The 26,568-nt window shown below is 49.7% G+C and overlaps 42 non-coding genes across 42 annotated transcripts; all 42 read left to right on the forward strand.

Annotated features, from left to right (window-relative positions):
* Window positions 1–211: 211 nt before the first annotated feature.
* Window positions 212–417, forward strand: LOC149079450 (small nucleolar RNA U3). The gene has a single exon (XR_016193795.1). It is a non-coding gene; the product is annotated as a small nucleolar RNA U3 (small nucleolar RNA).
* Window positions 418–846: 429 nt separating this feature from the next.
* On the forward strand, window positions 847–1,052 carry LOC149079451 (small nucleolar RNA U3). Its single transcript, XR_016193787.1, has one exon. It is a non-coding gene; the product is annotated as a small nucleolar RNA U3 (small nucleolar RNA).
* Window positions 1,053–1,488: 436 nt separating this feature from the next.
* LOC149079452 (small nucleolar RNA U3) lies at window positions 1,489–1,694 on the forward strand. Its single transcript, XR_016193776.1, has one exon. It is a non-coding gene; the product is annotated as a small nucleolar RNA U3 (small nucleolar RNA).
* Window positions 1,695–2,123: 429 nt separating this feature from the next.
* Window positions 2,124–2,329, forward strand: LOC149079453 (small nucleolar RNA U3). Its single transcript, XR_016193722.1, has one exon. It is a non-coding gene; the product is annotated as a small nucleolar RNA U3 (small nucleolar RNA).
* Window positions 2,330–2,777: 448 nt separating this feature from the next.
* LOC149079454 (small nucleolar RNA U3) lies at window positions 2,778–2,983 on the forward strand. Its single transcript, XR_016193732.1, has one exon. It is a non-coding gene; the product is annotated as a small nucleolar RNA U3 (small nucleolar RNA).
* Window positions 2,984–3,383: 400 nt separating this feature from the next.
* Window positions 3,384–3,589, forward strand: LOC149079455 (small nucleolar RNA U3). The gene has a single exon (XR_016193777.1). It is a non-coding gene; the product is annotated as a small nucleolar RNA U3 (small nucleolar RNA).
* A 433-nt stretch (window positions 3,590–4,022) lies between these two features.
* LOC149079456 (small nucleolar RNA U3) lies at window positions 4,023–4,228 on the forward strand. The gene has a single exon (XR_016193734.1). It is a non-coding gene; the product is annotated as a small nucleolar RNA U3 (small nucleolar RNA).
* A 399-nt stretch (window positions 4,229–4,627) lies between these two features.
* LOC149079457 (small nucleolar RNA U3) lies at window positions 4,628–4,833 on the forward strand. The gene has a single exon (XR_016193756.1). It is a non-coding gene; the product is annotated as a small nucleolar RNA U3 (small nucleolar RNA).
* A 404-nt stretch (window positions 4,834–5,237) lies between these two features.
* LOC149079458 (small nucleolar RNA U3) lies at window positions 5,238–5,443 on the forward strand. Its single transcript, XR_016193796.1, has one exon. It is a non-coding gene; the product is annotated as a small nucleolar RNA U3 (small nucleolar RNA).
* A 429-nt stretch (window positions 5,444–5,872) lies between these two features.
* On the forward strand, window positions 5,873–6,078 carry LOC149079459 (small nucleolar RNA U3). The gene has a single exon (XR_016193764.1). It is a non-coding gene; the product is annotated as a small nucleolar RNA U3 (small nucleolar RNA).
* A 436-nt stretch (window positions 6,079–6,514) lies between these two features.
* On the forward strand, window positions 6,515–6,720 carry LOC149079460 (small nucleolar RNA U3). The gene has a single exon (XR_016193778.1). It is a non-coding gene; the product is annotated as a small nucleolar RNA U3 (small nucleolar RNA).
* Window positions 6,721–7,149: 429 nt separating this feature from the next.
* Window positions 7,150–7,355, forward strand: LOC149079461 (small nucleolar RNA U3). Its single transcript, XR_016193789.1, has one exon. It is a non-coding gene; the product is annotated as a small nucleolar RNA U3 (small nucleolar RNA).
* Window positions 7,356–7,795: 440 nt separating this feature from the next.
* Window positions 7,796–8,001, forward strand: LOC149079462 (small nucleolar RNA U3). Its single transcript, XR_016193723.1, has one exon. It is a non-coding gene; the product is annotated as a small nucleolar RNA U3 (small nucleolar RNA).
* Window positions 8,002–8,449: 448 nt separating this feature from the next.
* LOC149079463 (small nucleolar RNA U3) lies at window positions 8,450–8,655 on the forward strand. The gene has a single exon (XR_016193735.1). It is a non-coding gene; the product is annotated as a small nucleolar RNA U3 (small nucleolar RNA).
* A 400-nt stretch (window positions 8,656–9,055) lies between these two features.
* On the forward strand, window positions 9,056–9,261 carry LOC149079464 (small nucleolar RNA U3). The gene has a single exon (XR_016193779.1). It is a non-coding gene; the product is annotated as a small nucleolar RNA U3 (small nucleolar RNA).
* Window positions 9,262–9,694: 433 nt separating this feature from the next.
* On the forward strand, window positions 9,695–9,900 carry LOC149079465 (small nucleolar RNA U3). The gene has a single exon (XR_016193736.1). It is a non-coding gene; the product is annotated as a small nucleolar RNA U3 (small nucleolar RNA).
* A 399-nt stretch (window positions 9,901–10,299) lies between these two features.
* On the forward strand, window positions 10,300–10,505 carry LOC149079466 (small nucleolar RNA U3). Its single transcript, XR_016193757.1, has one exon. It is a non-coding gene; the product is annotated as a small nucleolar RNA U3 (small nucleolar RNA).
* Window positions 10,506–10,909: 404 nt separating this feature from the next.
* On the forward strand, window positions 10,910–11,115 carry LOC149079467 (small nucleolar RNA U3). The gene has a single exon (XR_016193797.1). It is a non-coding gene; the product is annotated as a small nucleolar RNA U3 (small nucleolar RNA).
* Window positions 11,116–11,544: 429 nt separating this feature from the next.
* LOC149079468 (small nucleolar RNA U3) lies at window positions 11,545–11,750 on the forward strand. Its single transcript, XR_016193765.1, has one exon. It is a non-coding gene; the product is annotated as a small nucleolar RNA U3 (small nucleolar RNA).
* Window positions 11,751–12,186: 436 nt separating this feature from the next.
* On the forward strand, window positions 12,187–12,392 carry LOC149079469 (small nucleolar RNA U3). The gene has a single exon (XR_016193780.1). It is a non-coding gene; the product is annotated as a small nucleolar RNA U3 (small nucleolar RNA).
* Window positions 12,393–12,821: 429 nt separating this feature from the next.
* LOC149079470 (small nucleolar RNA U3) lies at window positions 12,822–13,027 on the forward strand. Its single transcript, XR_016193790.1, has one exon. It is a non-coding gene; the product is annotated as a small nucleolar RNA U3 (small nucleolar RNA).
* A 440-nt stretch (window positions 13,028–13,467) lies between these two features.
* On the forward strand, window positions 13,468–13,673 carry LOC149079471 (small nucleolar RNA U3). Its single transcript, XR_016193798.1, has one exon. It is a non-coding gene; the product is annotated as a small nucleolar RNA U3 (small nucleolar RNA).
* A 429-nt stretch (window positions 13,674–14,102) lies between these two features.
* LOC149079472 (small nucleolar RNA U3) lies at window positions 14,103–14,308 on the forward strand. The gene has a single exon (XR_016193766.1). It is a non-coding gene; the product is annotated as a small nucleolar RNA U3 (small nucleolar RNA).
* Window positions 14,309–14,744: 436 nt separating this feature from the next.
* LOC149079473 (small nucleolar RNA U3) lies at window positions 14,745–14,950 on the forward strand. Its single transcript, XR_016193792.1, has one exon. It is a non-coding gene; the product is annotated as a small nucleolar RNA U3 (small nucleolar RNA).
* A 440-nt stretch (window positions 14,951–15,390) lies between these two features.
* LOC149079474 (small nucleolar RNA U3) lies at window positions 15,391–15,596 on the forward strand. The gene has a single exon (XR_016193724.1). It is a non-coding gene; the product is annotated as a small nucleolar RNA U3 (small nucleolar RNA).
* A 448-nt stretch (window positions 15,597–16,044) lies between these two features.
* LOC149079475 (small nucleolar RNA U3) lies at window positions 16,045–16,250 on the forward strand. Its single transcript, XR_016193737.1, has one exon. It is a non-coding gene; the product is annotated as a small nucleolar RNA U3 (small nucleolar RNA).
* A 400-nt stretch (window positions 16,251–16,650) lies between these two features.
* Window positions 16,651–16,856, forward strand: LOC149079476 (small nucleolar RNA U3). The gene has a single exon (XR_016193738.1). It is a non-coding gene; the product is annotated as a small nucleolar RNA U3 (small nucleolar RNA).
* Window positions 16,857–17,256: 400 nt separating this feature from the next.
* Window positions 17,257–17,462, forward strand: LOC149079477 (small nucleolar RNA U3). Its single transcript, XR_016193782.1, has one exon. It is a non-coding gene; the product is annotated as a small nucleolar RNA U3 (small nucleolar RNA).
* Window positions 17,463–17,891: 429 nt separating this feature from the next.
* Window positions 17,892–18,097, forward strand: LOC149079478 (small nucleolar RNA U3). Its single transcript, XR_016193725.1, has one exon. It is a non-coding gene; the product is annotated as a small nucleolar RNA U3 (small nucleolar RNA).
* Window positions 18,098–18,545: 448 nt separating this feature from the next.
* On the forward strand, window positions 18,546–18,751 carry LOC149079479 (small nucleolar RNA U3). The gene has a single exon (XR_016193739.1). It is a non-coding gene; the product is annotated as a small nucleolar RNA U3 (small nucleolar RNA).
* Window positions 18,752–19,151: 400 nt separating this feature from the next.
* On the forward strand, window positions 19,152–19,357 carry LOC149079480 (small nucleolar RNA U3). Its single transcript, XR_016193783.1, has one exon. It is a non-coding gene; the product is annotated as a small nucleolar RNA U3 (small nucleolar RNA).
* Window positions 19,358–19,790: 433 nt separating this feature from the next.
* On the forward strand, window positions 19,791–19,996 carry LOC149079481 (small nucleolar RNA U3). The gene has a single exon (XR_016193740.1). It is a non-coding gene; the product is annotated as a small nucleolar RNA U3 (small nucleolar RNA).
* A 399-nt stretch (window positions 19,997–20,395) lies between these two features.
* Window positions 20,396–20,601, forward strand: LOC149079482 (small nucleolar RNA U3). Its single transcript, XR_016193758.1, has one exon. It is a non-coding gene; the product is annotated as a small nucleolar RNA U3 (small nucleolar RNA).
* A 404-nt stretch (window positions 20,602–21,005) lies between these two features.
* On the forward strand, window positions 21,006–21,211 carry LOC149079483 (small nucleolar RNA U3). The gene has a single exon (XR_016193716.1). It is a non-coding gene; the product is annotated as a small nucleolar RNA U3 (small nucleolar RNA).
* A 429-nt stretch (window positions 21,212–21,640) lies between these two features.
* On the forward strand, window positions 21,641–21,846 carry LOC149079484 (small nucleolar RNA U3). Its single transcript, XR_016193767.1, has one exon. It is a non-coding gene; the product is annotated as a small nucleolar RNA U3 (small nucleolar RNA).
* Window positions 21,847–22,282: 436 nt separating this feature from the next.
* Window positions 22,283–22,488, forward strand: LOC149079485 (small nucleolar RNA U3). Its single transcript, XR_016193784.1, has one exon. It is a non-coding gene; the product is annotated as a small nucleolar RNA U3 (small nucleolar RNA).
* Window positions 22,489–22,917: 429 nt separating this feature from the next.
* LOC149079486 (small nucleolar RNA U3) lies at window positions 22,918–23,123 on the forward strand. Its single transcript, XR_016193793.1, has one exon. It is a non-coding gene; the product is annotated as a small nucleolar RNA U3 (small nucleolar RNA).
* A 440-nt stretch (window positions 23,124–23,563) lies between these two features.
* Window positions 23,564–23,769, forward strand: LOC149079487 (small nucleolar RNA U3). Its single transcript, XR_016193726.1, has one exon. It is a non-coding gene; the product is annotated as a small nucleolar RNA U3 (small nucleolar RNA).
* A 448-nt stretch (window positions 23,770–24,217) lies between these two features.
* On the forward strand, window positions 24,218–24,423 carry LOC149079488 (small nucleolar RNA U3). The gene has a single exon (XR_016193741.1). It is a non-coding gene; the product is annotated as a small nucleolar RNA U3 (small nucleolar RNA).
* Window positions 24,424–24,823: 400 nt separating this feature from the next.
* Window positions 24,824–25,029, forward strand: LOC149079489 (small nucleolar RNA U3). Its single transcript, XR_016193762.1, has one exon. It is a non-coding gene; the product is annotated as a small nucleolar RNA U3 (small nucleolar RNA).
* Window positions 25,030–25,458: 429 nt separating this feature from the next.
* LOC149079490 (small nucleolar RNA U3) lies at window positions 25,459–25,664 on the forward strand. The gene has a single exon (XR_016193748.1). It is a non-coding gene; the product is annotated as a small nucleolar RNA U3 (small nucleolar RNA).
* Window positions 25,665–26,064: 400 nt separating this feature from the next.
* On the forward strand, window positions 26,065–26,270 carry LOC149079491 (small nucleolar RNA U3). Its single transcript, XR_016193768.1, has one exon. It is a non-coding gene; the product is annotated as a small nucleolar RNA U3 (small nucleolar RNA).
* Window positions 26,271–26,568: the final 298 nt, after the last annotated feature.

A 26,568-nucleotide genomic window follows, 5' to 3' on the forward strand; every position in this document is an offset into this window, starting at 1 on the left:
CCCTTTGTCGTTCGGAAAGATGTGCTGTCCATCGATCCACGTCATGTCCGCGCGAATAGTTGCCACGTGAACTTCCACATATCCGTGTGCAAAAACAACATCACCCGAGCTGAACGCACGTCGAACAACAACGGTATTTCGCGTGACAATAGCTGTTGATTTTCCGAAAAGTTGCTGGCGCACATGTAGTTTCTGCATCTGTACTTTGCTCAAGATCATGCTTCATAGGATCATTTCTATAGTATGATTATCGAGTTCGTGTCTCACGAATTCTCGCAACCCAAACCACGATGATGACGTGAGGGGTTGCCTCCTGAGCGTGAAGTCGACTAGTAGCCCTCGCGGGTTTCCTGTCATTGATGATCGCGCCGGGCATTCCAAGGGGTGTTCGACGGGAGGCAACTCGTTCTGAGTGGCTCGTCTTTCATTATAACTCAAGCAAGCAAGCAGGATGGATACGTCCGCCATCAAGGGCGACGCTTATAGTAAAACAAACTCGGACGCAGGGTAGCGTTTTCCCAATCGCGAAATATCTCTTCAACGCCATGCGTTATAACCGGGTGTAATTTGCTGGAAATGGAAAAATTAAGCCGGGCGCGTAACCGCTCTCCGATTTTATCCAGCACGTAGTAGCGCCCTCTGTCGTTCGGAAAGATGTGCTGTCCATCGATCCACGTCATGTCCGCGCGAATAGTTGCCACGTGAACTTCCACATATCCGTGTGCAAAAACAACATCACCCGAGCTGAACGCACGTCGAACAACAACGGTATTTCGCGTGACAATAGCTGTTGATTTTCCGAAAAGTTGCTGGCGCACATGTAGTTTCTGCATCTGTACTTTGCTCAAGATCATGCTTCATAGGATCATTTCTATAGTATGATTATCGAGTTCGTGTCTCACGAATTCTCGTAACCCAAACCACGATGATGACGTGAGGGGTTGCCTCCTGAGCGTGAAGCTGACGAGTAGCCCTCGCGGGTTTCCTGTCATTGATGATCGCGCCGGGCATTCCAAGGGGTGTTCGACGGGAGGCAACTCGTTCTGAGTGGCTCGTCTTTCATTATAACTCAAGCAAGCAGGATGGATGCGTCCGCTCTCGAGTCGACATCAAGGGCGACGCTTATAGTAAAACAAACTCGGACGCAGGGTAGCGTTTTCCCAATCGCGAAATATCTCTTCAACGCCATGCGTTATAAACGGGTGTAATTTGCTGGAAATGGAAAAATTAAGCCGGGCGCGTAACCGCTCTCCGATTTTATCCAGCACGTAGTAGCGCCCTCTGTCGTTCGGAAAGATGTGCTGTCCATCGATCCACGTCATGTCCGCGCGAATAGTTGCCACGTGAACTTCCACATATCCGTGTGCAAAAACAACATCACCCGAGCTGAACGCACGTCGAACAACAACGGTATTTCGCGTGACAATAGCTGTTGATTTTCCGAAAAGTTGCTGGCGCACATGTAGTTTCTGCATCTGTACTTTGCTCAAGATCATGCTTCATAGGATCATTTCTATAGTATGATTATCGAGTTCGTGTCTCACGAATTCTCGCAACCCAAACCACGATGATGACGTGAGGGGTTGCCTCCTGAGCGTGAAGCCGACTAGTAGCCCTCGCGGGTTTCCTGTCATTGATGATCGCGCCGGGCATTCCAAGGGGTGTTCGACGGGAGGCAACTCGTTCTGAGTGGCTCGTCTTTCATTATAACTCAAGCAAGCAAGCAGGATGGATGCGTCCGCCATCAAGGGCGACGCTTATAGTAAAACAAACTCGGACGCAGGGTAGCGTTTTCCCAATCGCGAAATATCTCTTCAACGCCATGCGTTATAACCGGGTGTAATTTGCTGGAAATGGAAAAATTAAGCCGGGCGCGTAACCGCTCTCCGATTTTATCCAGCACGTAGTAGCGCCCTCTGTCGTTCGGAAAGATGTGCTGTCCATCGATCCACGTCATGTCCGCGCGAATAGTTGCCACGTGAACTTCCACATATCCGTGTGCAAAAACAACATCACCCGAGCTGAACGCACGTCGAACAACAACGGTATTTCGCGTGACAATAGCTGTTGATTTTCCGAAAAGTTGCTGGCGCACATGTAGTTTCTGCATCTGTACTTTGCTCAAGATCATGCTTCATAGGATCATTTCTATAGTATGATTATCGAGTTCGTGTCTCACGAATTCTCGCAACCCAAACCACGATGATGACGTGAGGGGTTGCCTCCTGAGCGTGAAGCCGACGAGTAGCCCTCGCGGGTTTCCTGTCATTGATGATCGCGCCGGGCATTCCAAGGGGTGTTCTACGGGAGGCAACTCGTTCTGAGTGGCTCGTCTTTCATTATAACTCAAGCAAGCAAGCAAGCAAGCAGGATGGATGCGTCCGCTCTCGAGTCGACATCAAGGGCGACGCTTATAGTAAAGCAAACTCGGACGCAGGGTAGCGTTTTCGCAATCGCGAAATATCTCTTCAACGCCATGCGTTATAACCGGGTGTAATTTGCTGGGAATGGAAAAATTAAGCCGGGCGCGTAACCGCTCTCCGATTTTATCCAGCACGTAGTAGCGCCCTCTGTCGTTCGGAAAGATGTGCTGTCCATCGATCCACGTCATGTCCGCGCGAATAGTTGCCACGTGAACTTCCACATATCCGTGTGCAAAAACAACATCACCCGAGCTGAACGCACGTCGAACAACAACGGTATTTCGCGTGACAATAGCTGTTGATTTTCCGAAAAGTTGCTGGCGCACATTTAGTTTCTGCATCTGTACTTTGCTCAAGATCATGCTTCATAGGATCATTTCTATAGTATGATTATCGAGTTCGTGTCTCACGAATTCTCGCAACCCAAACCACGATGATGACGTGAGGGGTTGCCTCCTGAGCGTGAAGCCGACTAGTAGCCCTCGCGGGTTTCCTGTCATTGATGATCGCGCCGGGCATTCCAAGGGGTGTTCGACGGGATGCAACTCGTTCTGAGTGGCTCGTCTTTCATTATAACGCAAGCAAGGGCGACGCTTATATTAAAACAAACTCGGACGCAGGGTAGCGTTTTCCCAATCGCGAAATATCTCTTCAACGCCATGCGTTATAACCGGGTGTAATTTGCTGGAAATGGAAAAATTAAGCCGGGCGCGTAACCGCTCTCCGATTTTATCCAGCACGTAGTAGCGCCCTTTGTCGTTCGGAAAGATGTGCTGTCCATCGATCCACGTCATGTCCGCGCGAATAGTTGCCACGTGAACTTCCACATATCCGTGTGCAAAAACAACATCACCCGAGCTGAACGCACGTCGAACAACAACGGTATTTCGCGTGACAATAGCTGTTGATTTTCCGAAAAGTTGCTGGCGCACATGTAGTTTCTGCATCTGTACTTTGCTCAAGATCATGCTTCATAGGATCATTTCTATAGTATGATTATCGAGTTCGTGTCTCACGAATTCTCGCAACCCAAACCACGATGATGACGTGAGGGGTTGCCTCCTGAGCGTGAAGCCGACTAGTAGCCCTCGCGGGTTTCCTGTCATTGATGATCGCGCCGGGCATTCCAAGGGGTGTTCGACGGGAGGCAACTCGTTCTGAGTGGCTCGTCTTTCATTATAACTCAAGCAAGCAAGCAAGCAGGATGGATGGGTCCGCCATCAAGGGCGACGCTTATAGTAAAACAAACTCGGACGCAGGGTAGCGTTTTCCCAATCGCGAAATATCTCTTCAACGCCATGCGTTATAACCGGGTGTAATTTGCTGGAAATGGAAAAATTAAGCCGGGCGCGTAACCGCTCTCCGATTTTATCCAGCACGTAGTAGCGCCCTCTGTCGTTCGGAAAGATGTGCTGTCCATCGATCCACGTCATGTCCGCGCGAATAGTTGCCACGTGAACTTCCACATATCCGTGTGCAAAAACAACATCACCCGAGCTGAACGCACGTCGAACAACAACGGTATTTCGCGTGACAATAGCTGTTGATTTTCCGAAAAGTTGCTGGCGCACATGTAGTTTCTGCATCTGTACTTTGCTCAAGATCATGCTTCATAGGATCATTTCTATAGTATGATTATCGAGTTCGTGTCTCACGAATTCTCGCAACCCAAACCACGATGATGACGTGAGGGGTTGCCTCCTGAGCGTGAAGCCGACTAGTAGCCCTCGCGGGTTTCCTGTCATTGATGATCGCGCCGGGCATTCCAAGGGGTGTTCGACGGGATGCAACTCGTTCTGAGTGGCTCGTCTTTCATTATAACGCAAGCAAGGGCGACGCTTATAGTAAAACAAACTCGGACGCAGGGTAGCGTTTTCCCAATCGCGAAATATCTTTTAACGCCATGCGTTATAACCGGGTGTAATTTGCTGGAAATGGAAAAATTAAGCCGGGCGCGTAACCGCTCTCCGATTTTATCCAGCACGTAGTAGCGCCCTCTGTCGTTTGGAAAGATGTGCTGTCCATCGATCCACGTCATGTCCGCGCGAATAGTTGCCACGTGAACTTCCACATATCCGTGTGCAAAAACAACATCACCCGAGCTGAACGCACGTCGAACAACAACGGTATTTCGCGTGACAATAGCTGTTGATTTTCCGAAAAGTTGCTGGCGCACATGTAGTTTCTGCATCTGTACTTTGCTCAAGATCATGCTTCATAGGATCATTTCTATAGTATGATTATCGAGTTCGTGTCTCACGAATTCTCGCAACCCAAACCACGATGATGACGTGAAGGGTTGCCTCCTGAGCGTGAAGCCGACGAGTAGCCCTCGCGGGTTTTCTGTCATTGATGATCGCGCCGGGCATTCCAAGGGGTGTTCGACGGGAGGCAACTCGTTCTGAGTGGCTCGTCTTTCATTATAACTCAAGCAAGCAAGCTCGACGCTTATATTAAAACAAACTCGGACGCAGGGTAGCGTTTTCCCAATCGCGAAATATCTCTTCAACGCCATGCGTTATAACCGGGTGTAATTTGCTGGAAATGGAAAAATTAAGCCGGGCGCGTAACCGCTCTCCGATTTTATCCAGCACGTAGTAGCGCCCTTTGTCGTTCGGAAAGATGTGCTGTCCATCGATCCACGTCATGTCCGCGCGAATAGTTGCCACGTGAACTTCCACATATCCGTGTGCAAAAACAACATCACCCGAGCTGAACGCACGTCGAACAACAACGGTATTTCGCGTGACAATAGCTGTTGATTTTCCGAAAAGTTGCTGGCGCACATGTAGTTTCTGCATCTGTACTTTGCTCAAGATCATGCTTCATAGGATCATTTCTATAGTATGATTATCGAGTTCGTGTCTCACGAATTCTCGCAACCCAAACCACGATGATGACGTGAGGGGTTGCCTCCTGAGCGTGAAGTCGACTAGTAGCCCTCGCGGGTTTCCTGTCATTGATGATCGCGCCGGGCATTCCAAGGGGTGTTCGACGGGAGGCAACTCGTTCTGAGTGGCTCGTCTTTCATTATAACTCAAGCAAGCAAGCAGGATGGATACGTCCGCCATCAAGGGCGACGCTTATAGTAAAACAAACTCGGACGCAGGGTAGCGTTTTCCCAATCGCGAAATATCTCTTCAACGCCATGCGTTATAACCGGGTGTAATTTGCTGGAAATGGAAAAATTAAGCCGGGCGCGTAACCGCTCTCCGATTTTATCCAGCACGTAGTAGCGCCCTCTGTCGTTCGGAAAGATGTGCTGTCCATCGATCCACGTCATGTCCGCGCGAATAGTTGCCACGTGAACTTCCACATATCCGTGTGCAAAAACAACATCACCCGAGCTGAACGCACGTCGAACAACAACGGTATTTCGCGTGACAATAGCTGTTGATTTTCCGAAAAGTTGCTGGCGCACATGTAGTTTCTGCATCTGTACTTTGCTCAAGATCATGCTTCATAGGATCATTTCTATAGTATGATTATCGAGTTCGTGTCTCACGAATTCTCGCAACCCAAACCACGATGATGACGTGAGGGGTTGCCTCCTGAGCGTGAAGCTGACGAGTAGCCCTCGCGGGTTTCCTGTCATTGATGATCGCGCCGGGCATTCCAAGGGGTGTTCGACGGGAGGCAACTCGTTCTGAGTGGCTCGTCTTTCATTATAACTCAAGCAAGCAGGATGGATGCGTCCGCTCTCGAGTCGACATCAAGGGCGACGCTTATAGTAAAACAAACTCGGACGCAGGGTAGCGTTTTCCCAATCGCGAAATATCTCTTCAACGCCATGCGTTATAAACGGGTGTAATTTGCTGGAAATGGAAAAATTAAGCCGGGCGCGTAACCGCTCTCCGATTTTATCCAGCACGTAGTAGCGCCCTCTGTCGTTCGGAAAGATGTGCTGTCCATCGATCCACGTCATGTCCGCGCGAATAGTTGCCACGTGAACTTCCACATATCCGTGTGCAAAAACAACATCACCCGAGCTGAACGCACGTCGAACAACAACGGTATTTCGCGTGACAATAGCTGTTGATTTTCCGAAAAGTTGCTGGCGCACATGTAGTTTCTGCATCTGTACTTTGCTCAAGATCATGCTTCATAGGATCATTTCTATAGTATGATTATCGAGTTCGTGTCTCACGAATTCTCGCAACCCAAACCACGATGATGACGTGAGGGGTTGCCTCCTGAGCGTGAAGCCGACTAGTAGCCCTCGCGGGTTTCCTGTCATTGATGATCGCGCCGGGCATTCCAAGGGGTGTTCGACGGGAGGCAACTCGTTCTGAGTGGCTCGTCTTTCATTATAACTCAAGCAAGCAAGCAGGATGGATGCGTCCGCCATCAAGGGCGACGCTTATAGTAAAACAAACTCGGACGCAGGGTAGCGTTTTCCCAATCGCGAAATATCTCTTCAACGCCATGCGTTATAACCGGGTGTAATTTGCTGGAAATGGAAAAATTAAGCCGGGCGCGTAACCGCTCTCCGATTTTATCCAGCACGTAGTAGCGCCCTCTGTCGTTCGGAAAGATGTGCTGTCCATCGATCCACGTCATGTCCGCGCGAATAGTTGCCACGTGAACTTCCACATATCCGTGTGCAAAAACAACATCACCCGAGCTGAACGCACGTCGAACAACAACGGTATTTCGCGTGACAATAGCTGTTGATTTTCCGAAAAGTTGCTGGCGCACATGTAGTTTCTGCATCTGTACTTTGCTCAAGATCATGCTTCATAGGATCATTTCTATAGTATGATTATCGAGTTCGTGTCTCACGAATTCTCGCAACCCAAACCACGATGATGACGTGAGGGGTTGCCTCCTGAGCGTGAAGCCGACGAGTAGCCCTCGCGGGTTTCCTGTCATTGATGATCGCGCCGGGCATTCCAAGGGGTGTTCGACGGGAGGCAACTCGTTCTGAGTGGCTCGTCTTTCATTATAACTCAAGCAAGCAGGCAGGATGGATGCGTCCGCTCTCGAGTCGACATCAAGGGCGACGCTTATAGTAAAACAAACTCGGACGCAGGGTAGCGTTTTCCCAATCGCGAAATATCTCTTCAACGCCATGCGTTATAACCGGGTGTAATTTGCTGGAAATGGAAAAATTAAGCCGGGCGCGTAACCGCTCTCCGATTTTATCCAGCACGTAGTAGCGCCCTCTGTCGTTCGGAAAGATGTGCTGTCCATCGATCCACGTCATGTCCGCGCGAATAGTTGCCACGTGAACTTCCACATATCCGTGTGCAAAAACAACATCACCCGAGCTGAACGCACGTCGAACAACAACGGTATTTCGCGTGACAATAGCTGTTGATTTTCCGAAAAGTTGCTGGCGCACATGTAGTTTCTGCATCTGTACTTTGCTCAAGATCATGCTTCATAGGATCATTTCTATAGTATGATTATCGAGTTCGTGTCTCACGAATTCTCGCAACCCAAACCACGATGATGACGTGAGGGGTTGCCTCCTGAGCGTGAAGCCGACGAGTAGCCCTCGCGGGTTTCCTGTCATTGATGATCGCGCCGGGCATTCCAAGGGGTGTTCTACGGGAGGCAACTCGTTCTGAGTGGCTCGTCTTTCATTATAACTCAAGCAAGCAAGCAAGCAAGCAGGATGGATGCGTCCGCTCTCGAGTCGACATCAAGGGCGACGCTTATAGTAAAGCAAACTCGGACGCAGGGTAGCGTTTTCGCAATCGCGAAATATCTCTTCAACGCCATGCGTTATAACCGGGTGTAATTTGCTGGGAATGGAAAAATTAAGCCGGGCGCGTAACCGCTCTCCGATTTTATCCAGCACGTAGTAGCGCCCTCTGTCGTTCGGAAAGATGTGCTGTCCATCGATCCACGTCATGTCCGCGCGAATAGTTGCCACGTGAACTTCCACATATCCGTGTGCAAAAACAACATCACCCGAGCTGAACGCACGTCGAACAACAACGGTATTTCGCGTGACAATAGCTGTTGATTTTCCGAAAAGTTGCTGGCGCACATTTAGTTTCTGCATCTGTACTTTGCTCAAGATCATGCTTCATAGGATCATTTCTATAGTATGATTATCGAGTTCGTGTCTCACGAATTCTCGCAACCCAAACCACGATGATGACGTGAGGGGTTGCCTCCTGAGCGTGAAGCCGACTAGTAGCCCTCGCGGGTTTCCTGTCATTGATGATCGCGCCGGGCATTCCAAGGGGTGTTCGACGGGATGCAACTCGTTCTGAGTGGCTCGTCTTTCATTATAACGCAAGCAAGGGCGACGCTTATATTAAAACAAACTCGGACGCAGGGTAGCGTTTTCCCAATCGCGAAATATCTCTTCAACGCCATGCGTTATAACCGGGTGTAATTTGCTGGAAATGGAAAAATTAAGCCGGGCGCGTAACCGCTCTCCGATTTTATCCAGCACGTAGTAGCGCCCTTTGTCGTTCGGAAAGATGTGCTGTCCATCGATCCACGTCATGTCCGCGCGAATAGTTGCCACGTGAACTTCCACATATCCGTGTGCAAAAACAACATCACCCGAGCTGAACGCACGTCGAACAACAACGGTATTTCGCGTGACAATAGCTGTTGATTTTCCGAAAAGTTGCTGGCGCACATGTAGTTTCTGCATCTGTACTTTGCTCAAGATCATGCTTCATAGGATCATTTCTATAGTATGATTATCGAGTTCGTGTCTCACGAATTCTCGCAACCCAAACCACGATGATGACGTGAGGGGTTGCCTCCTGAGCGTGAAGCCGACTAGTAGCCCTCGCGGGTTTCCTGTCATTGATGATCGCGCCGGGCATTCCAAGGGGTGTTCGACGGGAGGCAACTCGTTCTGAGTGGCTCGTCTTTCATTATAACTCAAGCAAGCAAGCAAGCAGGATGGATGGGTCCGCCATCAAGGGCGACGCTTATAGTAAAACAAACTCGGACGCAGGGTAGCGTTTTCCCAATCGCGAAATATCTCTTCAACGCCATGCGTTATAACCGGGTGTAATTTGCTGGAAATGGAAAAATTAAGCCGGGCGCGTAACCGCTCTCCGATTTTATCCAGCACGTAGTAGCGCCCTCTGTCGTTCGGAAAGATGTGCTGTCCATCGATCCACGTCATGTCCGCGCGAATAGTTGCCACGTGAACTTCCACATATCCGTGTGCAAAAACAACATCACCCGAGCTGAACGCACGTCGAACAACAACGGTATTTCGCGTGACAATAGCTGTTGATTTTCCGAAAAGTTGCTGGCGCACATGTAGTTTCTGCATCTGTACTTTGCTCAAGATCATGCTTCATAGGATCATTTCTATAGTATGATTATCGAGTTCGTGTCTCACGAATTCTCGCAACCCAAACCACGATGATGACGTGAGGGGTTGCCTCCTGAGCGTGAAGCCGACTAGTAGCCCTCGCGGGTTTCCTGTCATTGATGATCGCGCCGGGCATTCCAAGGGGTGTTCGACGGGATGCAACTCGTTCTGAGTGGCTCGTCTTTCATTATAACGCAAGCAAGGGCGACGCTTATAGTAAAACAAACTCGGACGCAGGGTAGCGTTTTCCCAATCGCGAAATATCTTTTAACGCCATGCGTTATAACCGGGTGTAATTTGCTGGAAATGGAAAAATTAAGCCGGGCGCGTAACCGCTCTCCGATTTTATCCAGCACGTAGTAGCGCCCTCTGTCGTTTGGAAAGATGTGCTGTCCATCGATCCACGTCATGTCCGCGCGAATAGTTGCCACGTGAACTTCCACATATCCGTGTGCAAAAACAACATCACCCGAGCTGAACGCACGTCGAACAACAACGGTATTTCGCGTGACAATAGCTGTTGATTTTCCGAAAAGTTGCTGGCGCACATGTAGTTTCTGCATCTGTACTTTGCTCAAGATCATGCTTCATAGGATCATTTCTATAGTATGATTATCGAGTTCGTGTCTCACGAATTCTCGCAACCCAAACCACGATGATGACGTGAAGGGTTGCCTCCTGAGCGTGAAGCCGACGAGTAGCCCTCGCGGGTTTTCTGTCATTGATGATCGCGCCGGGCATTCCAAGGGGTGTTCGACGGGAGGCAACTCGTTCTGAGTGGCTCGTCTTTCATTATAACTCAAGCAAGCAAGCTCGACGCTTATATTAAAACAAACTCGGACGCAGGGTAGCGTTTTCCCAATCGCGAAATATCTCTTCAACGCCATGCGTTATAACCGGGTGTAATTTGCTGGAAATGGAAAAATTAAGCCGGGCGCGTAACCGCTCTCCGATTTTATCCAGCACGTAGTAGCGCCCTTTGTCGTTCGGAAAGATGTGCTGTCCATCGATCCACGTCATGTCCGCGCGAATAGTTGCCACGTGAACTTCCACATATCCGTGTGCAAAAACAACATCACCCGAGCTGAACGCACGTCGAACAACAACGGTATTTCGCGTGACAATAGCTGTTGATTTTCCGAAAAGTTGCTGGCGCACATGTAGTTTCTGCATCTGTACTTTGCTCAAGATCATGCTTCATAGGATCATTTCTATAGTATGATTATCGAGTTCGTGTCTCACGAATTCTCGCAACCCAAACCACGATGATGACGTGAGGGGTTGCCTCCTGAGCGTGAAGTCGACTAGTAGCCCTCGCGGGTTTCCTGTCATTGATGATCGCGCCGGGCATTCCAAGGGGTGTTCGACGGGAGGCAACTCGTTCTGAGTGGCTCGTCTTTCATTATAACTCAAGCAAGCAAGCAGGATGGATACGTCCGCCATCAAGGGCGACGCTTATAGTAAAACAAACTCGGACGCAGGGTAGCGTTTTCCCAATCGCGAAATATCTCTTCAACGCCATGCGTTATAACCGGGTGTAATTTGCTGGAAATGGAAAAATTAAGCCGGGCGCGTAACCGCTCTCCGATTTTATCCAGCACGTAGTAGCGCCCTCTGTCGTTCGGAAAGATGTGCTGTCCATCGATCCACGTCATGTCCGCGCGAATAGTTGCCACGTGAACTTCCACATATCCGTGTGCAAAAACAACATCACCCGAGCTGAACGCACGTCGAACAACAACGGTATTTCGCGTGACAATAGCTGTTGATTTTCCGAAAAGTTGCTGGCGCACATGTAGTTTCTGCATCTGTACTTTGCTCAAGATCATGCTTCATAGGATCATTTCTATAGTATGATTATCGAGTTCGTGTCTCACGAATTCTCGCAACCCAAACCACGATGATGACGTGAGGGGTTGCCTCCTGAGCGTGAAGCTGACGAGTAGCCCTCGCGGGTTTCCTGTCATTGATGATCGCGCCGGGCATTCCAAGGGGTGTTCGACGGGAGGCAACTCGTTCTGAGTGGCTCGTCTTTCATTATAACTCAAGCAAGCAGGATGGATGCGTCCGCTCTCGAGTCGACATCAAGGGCGACGCTTATAGTAAAACAAACTCGGACGCAGGGTAGCGTTTTCCCAATCGCGAAATATCTCTTCAACGCCATGCGTTATAAACGGGTGTAATTTGCTGGAAATGGAAAAATTAAGCCGGGCGCGTAACCGCTCTCCGATTTTATCCAGCACGTAGTAGCGCCCTCTGTCGTTCGGAAAGATGTGCTGTCCATCGATCCACGTCATGTCCGCGCGAATAGTTGCCACGTGAACTTCCACATATCCGTGTGCAAAAACAACATCACCCGAGCTGAACGCACGTCGAACAACAACGGTATTTCGCGTGACAATAGCTGTTGATTTTCCGAAAAGTTGCTGGCGCACATGTAGTTTCTGCATCTGTACTTTGCTCAAGATCATGCTTCATAGGATCATTTCTATAGTATGATTATCGAGTTCGTGTCTCACGAATTCTCGCAACCCAAACCACGATGATGACGTGAGGGGTTGCCTCCTGAGCGTGAAGCCGACTAGTAGCCCTCGCGGGTTTCCTGTCATTGATGATCGCGCCGGGCATTCCAAGGGGTGTTCGACGGGAGGCAACTCGTTCTGAGTGGCTCGTCTTTCATTATAACTCAAGCAAGCAAGCAGGATGGATGCGTCCGCCATCAAGGGCGACGCTTATAGTAAAACAAACTCGGACGCAGGGTAGCGTTTTCCCAATCGCGAAATATCTCTTCAACGCCATGCGTTATAACCGGGTGTAATTTGCTGGAAATGGAAAAATTAAGCCGGGCGCGTAACCGCTCTCCGATTTTATCCAGCACGTAGTAGCGCCCTCTGTCGTTCGGAAAGATGTGCTGTCCATCGATCCACGTCATGTCCGCGCGAATAGTTGCCACGTGAACTTCCACATATCCGTGTGCAAAAACAACATCACCCGAGCTGAACGCACGTCGAACAACAACGGTATTTCGCGTGACAATAGCTGTTGATTTTCTGAAAAGTTGCTGGCGCACATGTAGTTTCTGCATCTGTACTTTGCTCAAGATCATGCTTCATAGGATCATTTCTATAGTATGATTATCGAGTTCGTGTCTCACGAATTCTCGCAACCCAAACCACGATGATGACGTGAGGGGTTGCCTCCTGAGCGTGAAGCCGACGAGTAGCCCTCGCGGGTTTCCTGTCATTGATGATCGCGCCGGGCATTCCAAGGGGTGTTCGACGGGAGGCAACTCGTTCTGAGTGGCTCGTCTTTCATTATAACTCAAGCAAGCAGGCAGGATGGATGCGTCCGCTCTCGAGTCGACATCAAGGGCGACGCTTATAGTAAAACAAACTCGGACGCAGGGTAGCGTTTTCCCAATCGCGAAATATCTCTTCAACGCCATGCGTTATAACCGGGTGTAATTTGCTGGAAATGGAAAAATTAAGCCGGGCGCGTAACCGCTCTCCGATTTTATCCAGCACGTAGTAGCGCCCTCTGTCGTTCGGAAAGATGTGCTGTCCATCGATCCACGTCATGTCCGCGCGAATAGTTGCCACGTGAACTTCCACATATCCGTGTGCAAAAACAACATCACCCGAGCTGAACGCACGTCGAACAACAACGGTATTTCGCGTGACAATAGCTGTTGATTTTCCGAAAAGTTGCTGGCGCACATGTAGTTTCTGCATCTGTACTTTGCTCAAGATCATGCTTCATAGGATCATTTCTATAGTATGATTATCGAGTTCGTGTCTCACGAATTCTCGCAACCCAAACCACGATGATGACGTGAGGGGTTGCCTCCTGAGCGTGAAGTCGACTAGTAGCCCTCGCGGGTTTCCTGTCATTGATGATCGCGCCGGGCATTCCAAGGGGTGTTCGACGGGAGGCAACTCGTTCTGAGTGGCTCGTCTTTCATTATAACTCAAGCAAGCAAGCAGGATGGATACGTCCGCCATCAAGGGCGACGCTTATAGTAAAACAAACTCGGACGCAGGGTAGCGTTTTCCCAATCGCGAAATATCTCTTCAACGCCATGCGTTATAACCGGGTGTAATTTGCTGGAAATGGAAAAATTAAGCCGGGCGCGTAACCGCTCTCCGATTTTATCCAGCACGTAGTAGCGCCCTCTGTCGTTCGGAAAGATGTGCTGTCCATCGATCCACGTCATGTCCGCGCGAATAGTTGCCACGTGAACTTCCACATATCCGTGTGCAAAAACAACATCACCCGAGCTGAACGCACGTCGAACAACAACGGTATTTCGCGTGACAATAGCTGTTGATTTTCCGAAAAGTTGCTGGCGCACATGTAGTTTCTGCATCTGTACTTTGCTCAAGATCATGCTTCATAGGATCATTTCTATAGTATGATTATCGAGTTCGTGTCTCACGAATTCTCGCAACCCAAACCACGATGATGACGTGAGGGGTTGCCTCCTGAGCGTGAAGCTGACGAGTAGCCCTCGCGGGTTTCCTGTCATTGATGATCGCGCCGGGCATTCCAAGGGGTGTTCGACGGGAGGCAACTCGTTCTGAGTGGCTCGTCTTTCATTATAACTCAAGCAAGCAGGATGGATGCGTCCGCTCTCGAGTCGACATCAAGGGCGACGCTTATAGTAAAACAAACTCGGACGCAGGGTAGCGTTTTCCCAATCGCGAAATATCTCTTCAACGCCATGCGTTATAAACGGGTGTAATTTGCTGGAAATGGAAAAATTAAGCCGGGCGCGTAACCGCTCTCCGATTTTATCCAGCACGTAGTAGCGCCCTCTGTCGTTCGGAAAGATGTGCTGTCCATCGATCCACGTCATGTCCGCGCGAATAGTTGCCACGTGAACTTCCACATATCCGTGTGCAAAAACAACATCACCCGAGCTGAACGCACGTCGAACAACAACGGTATTTCGCGTGACAATAGCTGTTGATTTTCTGAAAAGTTGCTGGCGCACATGTAGTTTCTGCATCTGTACTTTGCTCAAGATCATGCTTCATAGGATCATTTCTATAGTATGATTATCGAGTTCGTGTCTCACGAATTCTCGCAACCCAAACCACGATGATGACGTGAGGGGTTGCCTCCTGAGCGTGAAGCCGACGAGTAGCCCTCGCGGGTTTCCTGTCATTGATGATCGCGCCGGGCATTCCAAGGGGTGTTCGACGGGAGGCAACTCGTTCTGAGTGGCTCGTCTTTCATTATAACTCAAGCAAGCAGGCAGGATGGATGCGTCCGCTCTCGAGTCGACATCAAGGGCGACGCTTATAGTAAAACAAACTCGGACGCAGGGTAGCGTTTTCCCAATCGCGAAATATCTCTTCAACGCCATGCGTTATAACCGGGTGTAATTTGCTGGAAATGGAAAAATTAAGCCGGGCGCGTAACCGCTCTCCGATTTTATCCAGCACGTAGTAGCGCCCTCTGTCGTTCGGAAAGATGTGCTGTCCATCGATCCACGTCATGTCCGCGCGAATAGTTGCCACGTGAACTTCCACATATCCGTGTGCAAAAACAACATCACCCGAGCTGAACGCACGTCGAACAACAACGGTATTTCGCGTGACAATAGCTGTTGATTTTCCGAAAAGTTGCTGGCGCACATGTAGTTTCTGCATCTGTACTTTGCTCAAGATCATGCTTCATAGGATCATTTCTATAGTATGATTATCGAGTTCGTGTCTCACGAATTCTCGCAACCCAAACCACGATGATGACGTGAGGGGTTGCCTCCTGAGCGTGAAGCCGACGAGTAGCCCTCGCGGGTTTCCTGTCATTGATGATCGCGCCGGGCATTCCAAGGGGTGTTCTACGGGAGGCAACTCGTTCTGAGTGGCTCGTCTTTCATTATAACTCAAGCAAGCAAGCAAGCAAGCAGGATGGATGCGTCCGCTCTCGAGTCGACATCAAGGGCGACGCTTATAGTAAAGCAAACTCGGACGCAGGGTAGCGTTTTCGCAATCGCGAAATATCTCTTCAACGCCATGCGTTATAACCGGGTGTAATTTGCTGGGAATGGAAAAATTAAGCCGGGCGCGTAACCGCTCTCCGATTTTATCCAGCACGTAGTAGCGCCCTCTGTCGTTCGGAAAGATGTGCTGTCCATCGATCCACGTCATGTCCGCGCGAATAGTTGCCACGTGAACTTCCACATATCCGTGTGCAAAAACAACATCACCCGAGCTGAACGCACGTCGAACAACAACGGTATTTCGCGTGACAATAGCTGTTGATTTTCCGAAAAGTTGCTGGCGCACATTTAGTTTCTGCATCTGTACTTTGCTCAAGATCATGCTTCATAGGATCATTTCTATAGTATGATTATCGAGTTCGTGTCTCACGAATTCTCGCAACCCAAACCACGATGATGACGTGAGGGGTTGCCTCCTGAGCGTGAAGCCGACTAGTAGCCCTCGCGGGTTTCCTGTCATTGATGATCGCGCCGGGCATTCCAAGGGGTGTTCGACGGGATGCAACTCGTTCTGAGTGGCTCGTCTTTCATTATAACGCAAGCAAGGGCGACGCTTATAGTAAAACAAACTCGGACGCAGGGTAGCGTTTTCCCAATCGCGAAATATCTCTTCAACGCCATGCGTTATAAACGGGTGTAATTTGCTGGAAATGGAAAAATTAAGCCGGGCGCGTAACCGCTCTCCGATTTTATCCAGCACGTAGTAGCGCCCTCTGTCGTTCGGAAAGATGTGCTGTCCATCGATCCACGTCATGTCCGCGCGAATAGTTGCCACGTGAACTTCCACATATCCGTGTGCAAAAACAACATCACCCGAGCTGAACGCACGTCGAACAACAACGGTATTTCGCGTGACAATAGCTGTTGATTTTCCGAAAAGTTGCTGGCGCACATTTAGTTTCTGCATCTGTACTTTGCTCAAGATCATGCTTCATAGGATCATTTCTATAGTATGATTATCGAGTTCGTGTCTCACGAATTCTCGCAACCCAAACCACGATGATGACGTGAGGGGTTGCCTCCTGAGCGTGAAGCCGACTAGTAGCCCTCGCGGGTTTCCTGTCATTGATGATCGCGCCGGGCATTCCAAGGGGTGTTCGACGGGATGCAACTCGTTCTGAGTGGCTCGTCTTTCATTATAACGCAAGCAAGGGCGACGCTTATAGTAAAACAAACTCGGACGCAGGGTAGCGTTTTCCCAATCGCGAAATATCTCTTCAACGCCATGCGTTATAAACGGGTGTAATTTGCTGGAAATGGAAAAATTAAGCCGGGCGCGTAACCGCTCTCCGATTTTATCCAGCACGTAGTAGCGCCCTCTGTCGTTCGGAAAGATGTGCTGTCCATCGATCCACGTCATGTCCGCGCGAATAGTTGCCACGTGAACTTCCACATATCCGTGTGCAAAAACAACATCACCCGAGCTGAACGCACGTCGAACAACAACGGTATTTCGCGTGACAATAGCTGTTGATTTTCCGAAAAGTTGCTGGCGCACATGTAGTTTCTGCATCTGTACTTTGCTCAAGATCATGCTTCATAGGATCATTTCTATAGTATGATTATCGAGTTCGTGTCTCACGAATTCTCGCAACCCAAACCACGATGATGACGTGAGGGGTTGCCTCCTGAGCGTGAAGCCGACTAGTAGCCCTCGCGGGTTTCCTGTCATTGATGATCGCGCCGGGCATTCCAAGGGGTGTTCGACGGGAGGCAACTCGTTCTGAGTGGCTCGTCTTTCATTATAACTCAAGCAAGCAAGCAGGATGGATGCGTCCGCCATCAAGGGCGACGCTTATAGTAAAACAAACTCGGACGCAGGGTAGCGTTTTCCCAATCGCGAAATATCTCTTCAACGCCATGCGTTATAACCGGGTGTAATTTGCTGGAAATGGAAAAATTAAGCCGGGCGCGTAACCGCTCTCCGATTTTATCCAGCACGTAGTAGCGCCCTCTGTCGTTCGGAAAGATGTGCTGTCCATCGATCCACGTCATGTCCGCGCGAATAGTTGCCACGTGAACTTCCACATATCCGTGTGCAAAAACAACATCACCCGAGCTGAACGCACGTCGAACAACAACGGTATTTCGCGTGACAATAGCTGTTGATTTTCCGAAAAGTTGCTGGCGCACATGTAGTTTCTGCATCTGTACTTTGCTCAAGATCATGCTTCATAGGATCATTTCTATAGTATGATTATCGAGTTCGTGTCTCACGAATTCTCGCAACCCAAACCACGATGATGACGTGAGGGGTTGCCTCCTGAGCGTGAAGCCGACGAGTAGCCCTCGCGGGTTTCCTGTCATTGATGATCGCGCCGGGCATTCCAAGGGGTGTTCTACGGGAGGCAACTCGTTCTGAGTGGCTCGTCTTTCATTATAACTCAAGCAAGCAAGCAAGCAAGCAGGATGGATGCGTCCGCTCTCGAGTCGACATCAAGGGCGACGCTTATAGTAAAGCAAACTCGGACGCAGGGTAGCGTTTTCGCAATCGCGAAATATCTCTTCAACGCCATGCGTTATAACCGGGTGTAATTTGCTGGGAATGGAAAAATTAAGCCGGGCGCGTAACCGCTCTCCGATTTTATCCAGCACGTAGTAGCGCCCTCTGTCGTTCGGAAAGATGTGCTGTCCATCGATCCACGTCATGTCCGCGCGAATAGTTGCCACGTGAACTTCCACATATCCGTGTGCAAAAACAACATCACCCGAGCTGAACGCACGTCGAACAACAACGGTATTTCGCGTGACAATAGCTGTTGATTTTCCGAAAAGTTGCTGGCGCACATTTAGTTTCTGCATCTGTACTTTGCTCAAGATCATGCTTCATAGGATCATTTCTATAGTATGATTATCGAGTTCGTGTCTCACGAATTCTCGCAACCCAAACCACGATGATGACGTGAGGGGTTGCCTCCTGAGCGTGAAGCCGACTAGTAGCCCTCGCGGGTTTCCTGTCATTGATGATCGCGCCGGGCATTCCAAGGGGTGTTCGACGGGATGCAACTCGTTCTGAGTGGCTCGTCTTTCATTATAACGCAAGCAAGGGCGACGCTTATATTAAAACAAACTCGGACGCAGGGTAGCGTTTTCCCAATCGCGAAATATCTCTTCAACGCCATGCGTTATAACCGGGTGTAATTTGCTGGAAATGGAAAAATTAAGCCGGGCGCGTAACCGCTCTCCGATTTTATCCAGCACGTAGTAGCGCCCTTTGTCGTTCGGAAAGATGTGCTGTCCATCGATCCACGTCATGTCCGCGCGAATAGTTGCCACGTGAACTTCCACATATCCGTGTGCAAAAACAACATCACCCGAGCTGAACGCACGTCGAACAACAACGGTATTTCGCGTGACAATAGCTGTTGATTTTCCGAAAAGTTGCTGGCGCACATGTAGTTTCTGCATCTGTACTTTGCTCAAGATCATGCTTCATAGGATCATTTCTATAGTATGATTATCGAGTTCGTGTCTCACGAATTCTCGCAACCCAAACCACGATGATGACGTGAGGGGTTGCCTCCTGAGCGTGAAGCCGACTAGTAGCCCTCGCGGGTTTCCTGTCATTGATGATCGCGCCGGGCATTCCAAGGGGTGTTCGACGGGAGGCAACTCGTTCTGAGTGGCTCGTCTTTCATTATAACTCAAGCAAGCAAGCAAGCAGGATGGATGGGTCCGCCATCAAGGGCGACGCTTATAGTAAAACAAACTCGGACGCAGGGTAGCGTTTTCCCAATCGCGAAATATCTCTTCAACGCCATGCGTTATAACCGGGTGTAATTTGCTGGAAATGGAAAAATTAAGCCGGGCGCGTAACCGCTCTCCGATTTTATCCAGCACGTAGTAGCGCCCTCTGTCGTTCGGAAAGATGTGCTGTCCATCGATCCACGTCATGTCCGCGCGAATAGTTGCCACGTGAACTTCCACATATCCGTGTGCAAAAACAACATCACCCGAGCTGAACGCACGTCGAACAACAACGGTATTTCGCGTGACAATAGCTGTTGATTTTCCGAAAAGTTGCTGGCGCACATGTAGTTTCTGCATCTGTACTTTGCTCAAGATCATGCTTCATAGGATCATTTCTATAGTATGATTATCGAGTTCGTGTCTCACGAATTCTCGCAACCCAAACCACGATGATGACGTGAGGGGTTGCCTCCTGAGCGTGAAGCCGACTAGTAGCCCTCGCGGGTTTCCTGTCATTGATGATCGCGCCGGGCATTCCAAGGGGTGTTCGACGGGATGCAACTCGTTCTGAGTGGCTCGTCTTTCATTATAACGCAAGCAAGGGCGACGCTTATAGTAAAACAAACTCGGACGCAGGGTAGCGTTTTCCCAATCGCGAAATATCTTTTAACGCCATGCGTTATAAACGGGTGTAATTTGCTGGAAATGGAAAAATTAAGCCGGGCGCGTAACCGCTCTCCGATTTTATCCAGCACGTAGTAGCGCCCTCTGTCGTTTGGAAAGATGTGCTGTCCATCGATCCACGTCATGTCCGCGCGAATAGTTGCCACGTGAACTTCCACATATCCGTGTGCAAAAACAACATCACCCGAGCTGAACGCACGTCGAACAACAACGGTATTTCGCGTGACAATAGCTGTTGATTTTCCGAAAAGTTGCTGGCGCACATGTAGTTTCTGCATCTGTACTTTGCTCAAGATCATGCTTCATAGGATCATTTCTATAGTATGATTATCGAGTTCGTGTCTCACGAATTCTCGCAACCCAAACCACGATGATGACGTGAAGGGTTGCCTCCTGAGCGTGAAGCCGACGAGTAGCCCTCGCGGGTTTTCTGTCATTGATGATCGCGCCGGGCATTCCAAGGGGTGTTCGACGGGAGGCAACTCGTTCTGAGTGGCTCGTCTTTCATTATAACTCAAGCAAGCAAGCTCGACGCTTATATTAAAACAAACTCGGACGCAGGGTAGCGTTTTCCCAATCGCGAAATATCTCTTCAACGCCATGCGTTATAACCGGGTGTAATTTGCTGGAAATGGAAAAATTAAGCCGGGCGCGTAACCGCTCTCCGATTTTATCCAGCACGTAGTAGCGCCCTTTGTCGTTCGGAAAGATGTGCTGTCCATCGATCCACGTCATGTCCGCGCGAATAGTTGCCACGTGAACTTCCACATATCCGTGTGCAAAAACAACATCACCCGAGCTGAACGCACGTCGAACAACAACGGTATTTCGCGTGACAATAGCTGTTGATTTTCCGAAAAGTTGCTGGCGCACATGTAGTTTCTGCATCTGTACTTTGCTCAAGATCATGCTTCATAGGATCATTTCTATAGTATGATTATCGAGTTCGTGTCTCACGAATTCTCGCAACCCAAACCACGATGATGACGTGAGGGGTTGCCTCCTGAGCGTGAAGTCGACTAGTAGCCCTCGCGGGTTTCCTGTCATTGATGATCGCGCCGGGCATTCCAAGGGGTGTTCGACGGGAGGCAACTCGTTCTGAGTGGCTCGTCTTTCATTATAACTCAAGCAAGCAAGCAGGATGGATACGTCCGCCATCAAGGGCGACGCTTATAGTAAAACAAACTCGGACGCAGGGTAGCGTTTTCCCAATCGCGAAATATCTCTTCAACGCCATGCGTTATAACCGGGTGTAATTTGCTGGAAATGGAAAAATTAAGCCGGGCGCGTAACCGCTCTCCGATTTTATCCAGCACGTAGTAGCGCCCTCTGTCGTTCGGAAAGATGTGCTGTCCATCGATCCACGTCATGTCCGCGCGAATAGTTGCCACGTGAACTTCCACATATCCGTGTGCAAAAACAACATCACCCGAGCTGAACGCACGTCGAACAACAACGGTATTTCGCGTGACAATAGCTGTTGATTTTCCGAAAAGTTGCTGGCGCACATGTAGTTTCTGCATCTGTACTTTGCTCAAGATCATGCTTCATAGGATCATTTCTATAGTATGATTATCGAGTTCGTGTCTCACGAATTCTCGCAACCCAAACCACGATGATGACGTGAGGGGTTGCCTCCTGAGCGTGAAGCTGACGAGTAGCCCTCGCGGGTTTCCTGTCATTGATGATCGCGCCGGGCATTCCAAGGGGTGTTCGACGGGAGGCAACTCGTTCTGAGTGGCTCGTCTTTCATTATAACTCAAGCAAGCAGGATGGATGCGTCCGCTCTCGAGTCGACATCAAGGGCGACGCTTATAGTAAAACAAACTCGGACGCAGGGTAGCGTTTTCCCAATCGCGAAATATCTCTTCAACGCCATGCGTTATAAACGGGTGTAATTTGCTGGAAATGGAAAAATTAAGCCGGGCGCGTAACCGCTCTCCGATTTTATCCAGCACGTAGTAGCGCCCTCTGTCGTTCGGAAAGATGTGCTGTCCATCGATCCACGTCATGTCCGCGCGAATAGTTGCCACGTGAACTTCCACATATCCGTGTGCAAAAACAACATCACCCGAGCTGAACGCACGTCGAACAACAACGGTATTTCGCGTGACAATAGCTGTTGATTTTCCGAAAAGTTGCTGGCGCACATGTAGTTTCTGCATCTGTACTTTGCTCAAGATCATGCTTCATAGGATCATTTCTATAGTATGATTATCGAGTTCGTGTCTCACGAATTCTCGCAACCCAAACCACGATGATGACGTGAGGGGTTGCCTCCTGAGCGTGAAGCCGACTAGTAGCCCTCGCGGGTTTCCTGTCATTGATGATCGCGCCGGGCATTCCAAGGGGTGTTCGACGGGAGGCAACTCGTTCTGAGTGGCTCGTCTTTCATTATAACTCAAGCAAGCAAGCAGGATGGATGCGTCCGCCATCAAGGGCGACGCTTATAGTAAAACAAACTCGGACGCAGGGTAGCGTTTTCCCAATCGCGAAATATCTCTTCAACGCCATGCGTTATAACCGGGTGTAATTTGCTGGAAATGGAAAAATTAAGCCGGGCGCGTAACCGCTCTCCGATTTTATCCAGCACGTAGTAGCGCCCTCTGTCGTTCGGAAAGATGTGCTGTCCATCGATCCACGTCATGTCCGCGCGAATAGTTGCCACGTGAACTTCCACATATCCGTGTGCAAAAACAACATCACCCGAGCTGAACGCACGTCGAACAACAACGGTATTTCGCGTGACAATAGCTGTTGATTTTCTGAAAAGTTGCTGGCGCACATGTAGTTTCTGCATCTGTACTTTGCTCAAGATCATGCTTCATAGGATCATTTCTATAGTATGATTATCGAGTTCGTGTCTCACGAATTCTCGCAACCCAAACCACGATGATGACGTGAGGGGTTGCCTCCTGAGCGTGAAGCCGACGAGTAGCCCTCGCGGGTTTCCTGTCATTGATGATCGCGCCGGGCATTCCAAGGGGTGTTCGACGGGAGGCAACTCGTTCTGAGTGGCTCGTCTTTCATTATAACTCAAGCAAGCAGGCAGGATGGATGCGTCCGCTCTCGAGTCGACATCAAGGGCGACGCTTATAGTAAAACAAACTCGGACGCAGGGTAGCGTTTTCCCAATCGCGAAATATCTCTTCAACGCCATGCGTTATAACCGGGTGTAATTTGCTGGAAATGGAAAAATTAAGCCGGGCGCGTAACCGCTCTCCGATTTTATCCAGCACGTAGTAGCGCCCTCTGTCGTTCGGAAAGATGTGCTGTCCATCGATCCACGTCATGTCCGCGCGAATAGTTGCCACGTGAACTTCCACATATCCGTGTGCAAAAACAACATCACCCGAGCTGAACGCACGTCGAACAACAACGGTATTTCGCGTGACAATAGCTGTTGATTTTCCGAAAAGTTGCTGGCGCACATGTAGTTTCTGCATCTGTACTTTGCTCAAGATCATGCTTCATAGGATCATTTCTATAGTATGATTATCGAGTTCGTGTCTCACGAATTCTCGCAACCCAAACCACGATGATGACGTGAGGGGTTGCCTCCTGAGCGTGAAGCCGACGAGTAGCCCTCGCGGGTTTCCTGTCATTGATGATCGCGCCGGGCATTCCAAGGGGTGTTCTACGGGAGGCAACTCGTTCTGAGTGGCTCGTCTTTCATTATAACTCAAGCAAGCAAGCAAGCAAGCAGGATGGATGCGTCCGCTCTCGAGTCGACATCAAGGGCGACGCTTATAGTAAAGCAAACTCGGACGCAGGGTAGCGTTTTCGCAATCGCGAAATATCTCTTCAACGCCATGCGTTATAACCGGGTGTAATTTGCTGGGAATGGAAAAATTAAGCCGGGCGCGTAACCGCTCTCCGATTTTATCCAGCACGTAGTAGCGCCCTCTGTCGTTCGGAAAGATGTGCTGTCCATCGATCCACGTCATGTCCGCGCGAATAGTTGCCACGTGAACTTCCACATATCCGTGTGCAAAAACAACATCACCCGAGCTGAACGCACGTCGAACAACAACGGTATTTCGCGTGACAATAGCTGTTGATTTTCCGAAAAGTTGCTGGCGCACATTTAGTTTCTGCATCTGTACTTTGCTCAAGATCATGCTTCATAGGATCATTTCTATAGTATGATTATCGAGTTCGTGTCTCACGAATTCTCGCAACCCAAACCACGATGATGACGTGAGGGGTTGCCTCCTGAGCGTGAAGCCGACTAGTAGCCCTCGCGGGTTTCCTGTCATTGATGATCGCGCCGGGCATTCCAAGGGGTGTTCGACGGGATGCAACTCGTTCTGAGTGGCTCGTCTTTCATTATAACGCAAGCAAGGGCGACGCTTATAGTAAAACAAACTCGGACGCAGGGTAGCGTTTTCCCAATCGCGAAATATCTCTTCAACGCCATGCGTTATAAACGGGTGTAATTTGCTGGAAATGGAAAAATTAAGCCGGGCGCGTAACCGCTCTCCGATTTTATCCAGCACGTAGTAGCGCCCTCTGTCGTTCGGAAAGATGTGCTGTCCATCGATCCACGTCATGTCCGCGCGAATAGTTGCCACGTGAACTTCCACATATCCGTGTGCAAAAACAACATCACCCGAGCTGAACGCACGTCGAACAACAACGGTATTTCGCGTGACAATAGCTGTTGATTTTCCGAAAAGTTGCTGGCGCACATGTAGTTTCTGCATCTGTACTTTGCTCAAGATCATGCTTCATAGGATCATTTCTATAGTATGATTATCGAGTTCGTGTCTCACGAATTCTCGCAACCCAAACCACGATGATGACGTGAGGGGTTGCCTCCTGAGCGTGAAGCCGACTAGTAGCCCTCGCGGGTTTCCTGTCATTGATGATCGCGCCGGACATTCCAAGGGGTGTTCGACGGGAGGCAACTCGTTCTGAGTGGCTCGTCTTTCATTATATCTCAAGCAAGCAAGCAGGATGGATACGTCCGCCATCAAGGGCGACGCTTATAGTAAAACAAACTCGGACGCAGGGTAGCGTTTTCCCAATCGCGAAATATCTCTTCAACGCCATGCGTTAGAACCGGGTGTAATTTGCTGGAAATGGAAAAATTAAGCCGGGCGCGTAACCGCTCTCCGATTTTATCCAGCACGTAGTAGCGCTCTCTGTCGTTCGGAAAGATGTGCTGTCCATCGATCCACGTCATGTCCGCGCGAATAGTTGCCACGTGAACTTCCACATATCCGTGTGCAAAAACAACATCACCCGAGCTGAACGCACGTCGAACAACAACGGTATTTCGCGTGACAATAGCTGTTGATTTTCCGAAAAGTTGCTGGCGCACATGTAGTTTCTGCATCTGTACTTTGCTCAAGATCATGCTTCATAGGATCATTTCTATAGTATGATTATCGAGTTCGTGTCTCACGAATTCTCGCAACCCAAACCACGATGATGACGTGAGGGGTTGCCTCCTGAGCGTGAAGCTGACGAGTAGCCCTCGCGGGTTTCCTGTCATTGATGATCGCGCCGGGCATTCCAAGGGGTGTTCGACGGGATGCAACTCGTTCTAAGTGGCTCGTCTTTCATTATAACGCAAGCAAGGGCGACGCTTATAGTAAAACAAACTCGGACGCAGGGTAGCGTTTTCCCAATCGCGAAATATCTCTTCAACGCCATGCGTTATAACCGGGTGTAATTTGCTGGAAATGGAAAAATTAAGCCGGGCGCGTAACCGCTCTCCGATTTTATCCAGCACGTAGTAGCGCCCTCTGTCGTTCGGAAAGATGTGCTGTCCATCGATCCACGTCATATCCGCGCGAATAGTTGCCACGTGAACTTCCACATATCCGTGTGCAAAAACAACATCACCCGAGCTGAACGCACGTCGAACAACAACGGTATTTCGCGTGACAATAGCTGTTGATTTTCCGAAAAGTTGCTGGCGCACATGTAGTTTCTGCATCTGTACTTTGCTTAAGATCATGCTTCATAGGATCATTTCTATAGTATGATTATCGAGTTCGTGTCTCACGAATTCTCGCAACCCAAACCACGATGATGACGTGAGGGGTTGCCTCCTGAGCGTGAAGCTGACGAGTAGCCCTCGCGGGTTTCCTGTCATTGATGATCGCGCCGGGCATTCCAAGGGGTGTTCGACGGGAGGCAACTCGTTCTGAGTGGCTCGTCTTTCATTATAACTCAAGCAAGCAGGATGGATGCGTCCGCTCTCGAGTCGACATCAAGGGCGACGCTTATAGTAAAACAAACTCGGACGCAGGGTAGCGTTTTCCCAATCGCGAAATATCTCTTCAACGCCATGCGTTATAACCGGGTGTAATTTGCTGGAAATGGAAAAATTAAGCCGGGCGCGTAACCGCTCTCCGATTTTATCCAGCACGTAGTAGCGCCCTTTGTCGTTCGGAAAGATGTGCTGTCCATCGATCCACGTCATGTCCGCGCGAATAGTTGCCACGTGAACT

Source organism: Pholcus phalangioides, unplaced genomic scaffold (genome assembly GCF_987345545.1).
Source record: "Pholcus phalangioides strain wild (caught in Gottingen) unplaced genomic scaffold, Ppha-v1.0 ptg000012l_1, whole genome shotgun sequence".
Classification (NCBI taxonomy): domain Eukaryota; kingdom Metazoa; phylum Arthropoda; class Arachnida; order Araneae; family Pholcidae; genus Pholcus; species Pholcus phalangioides.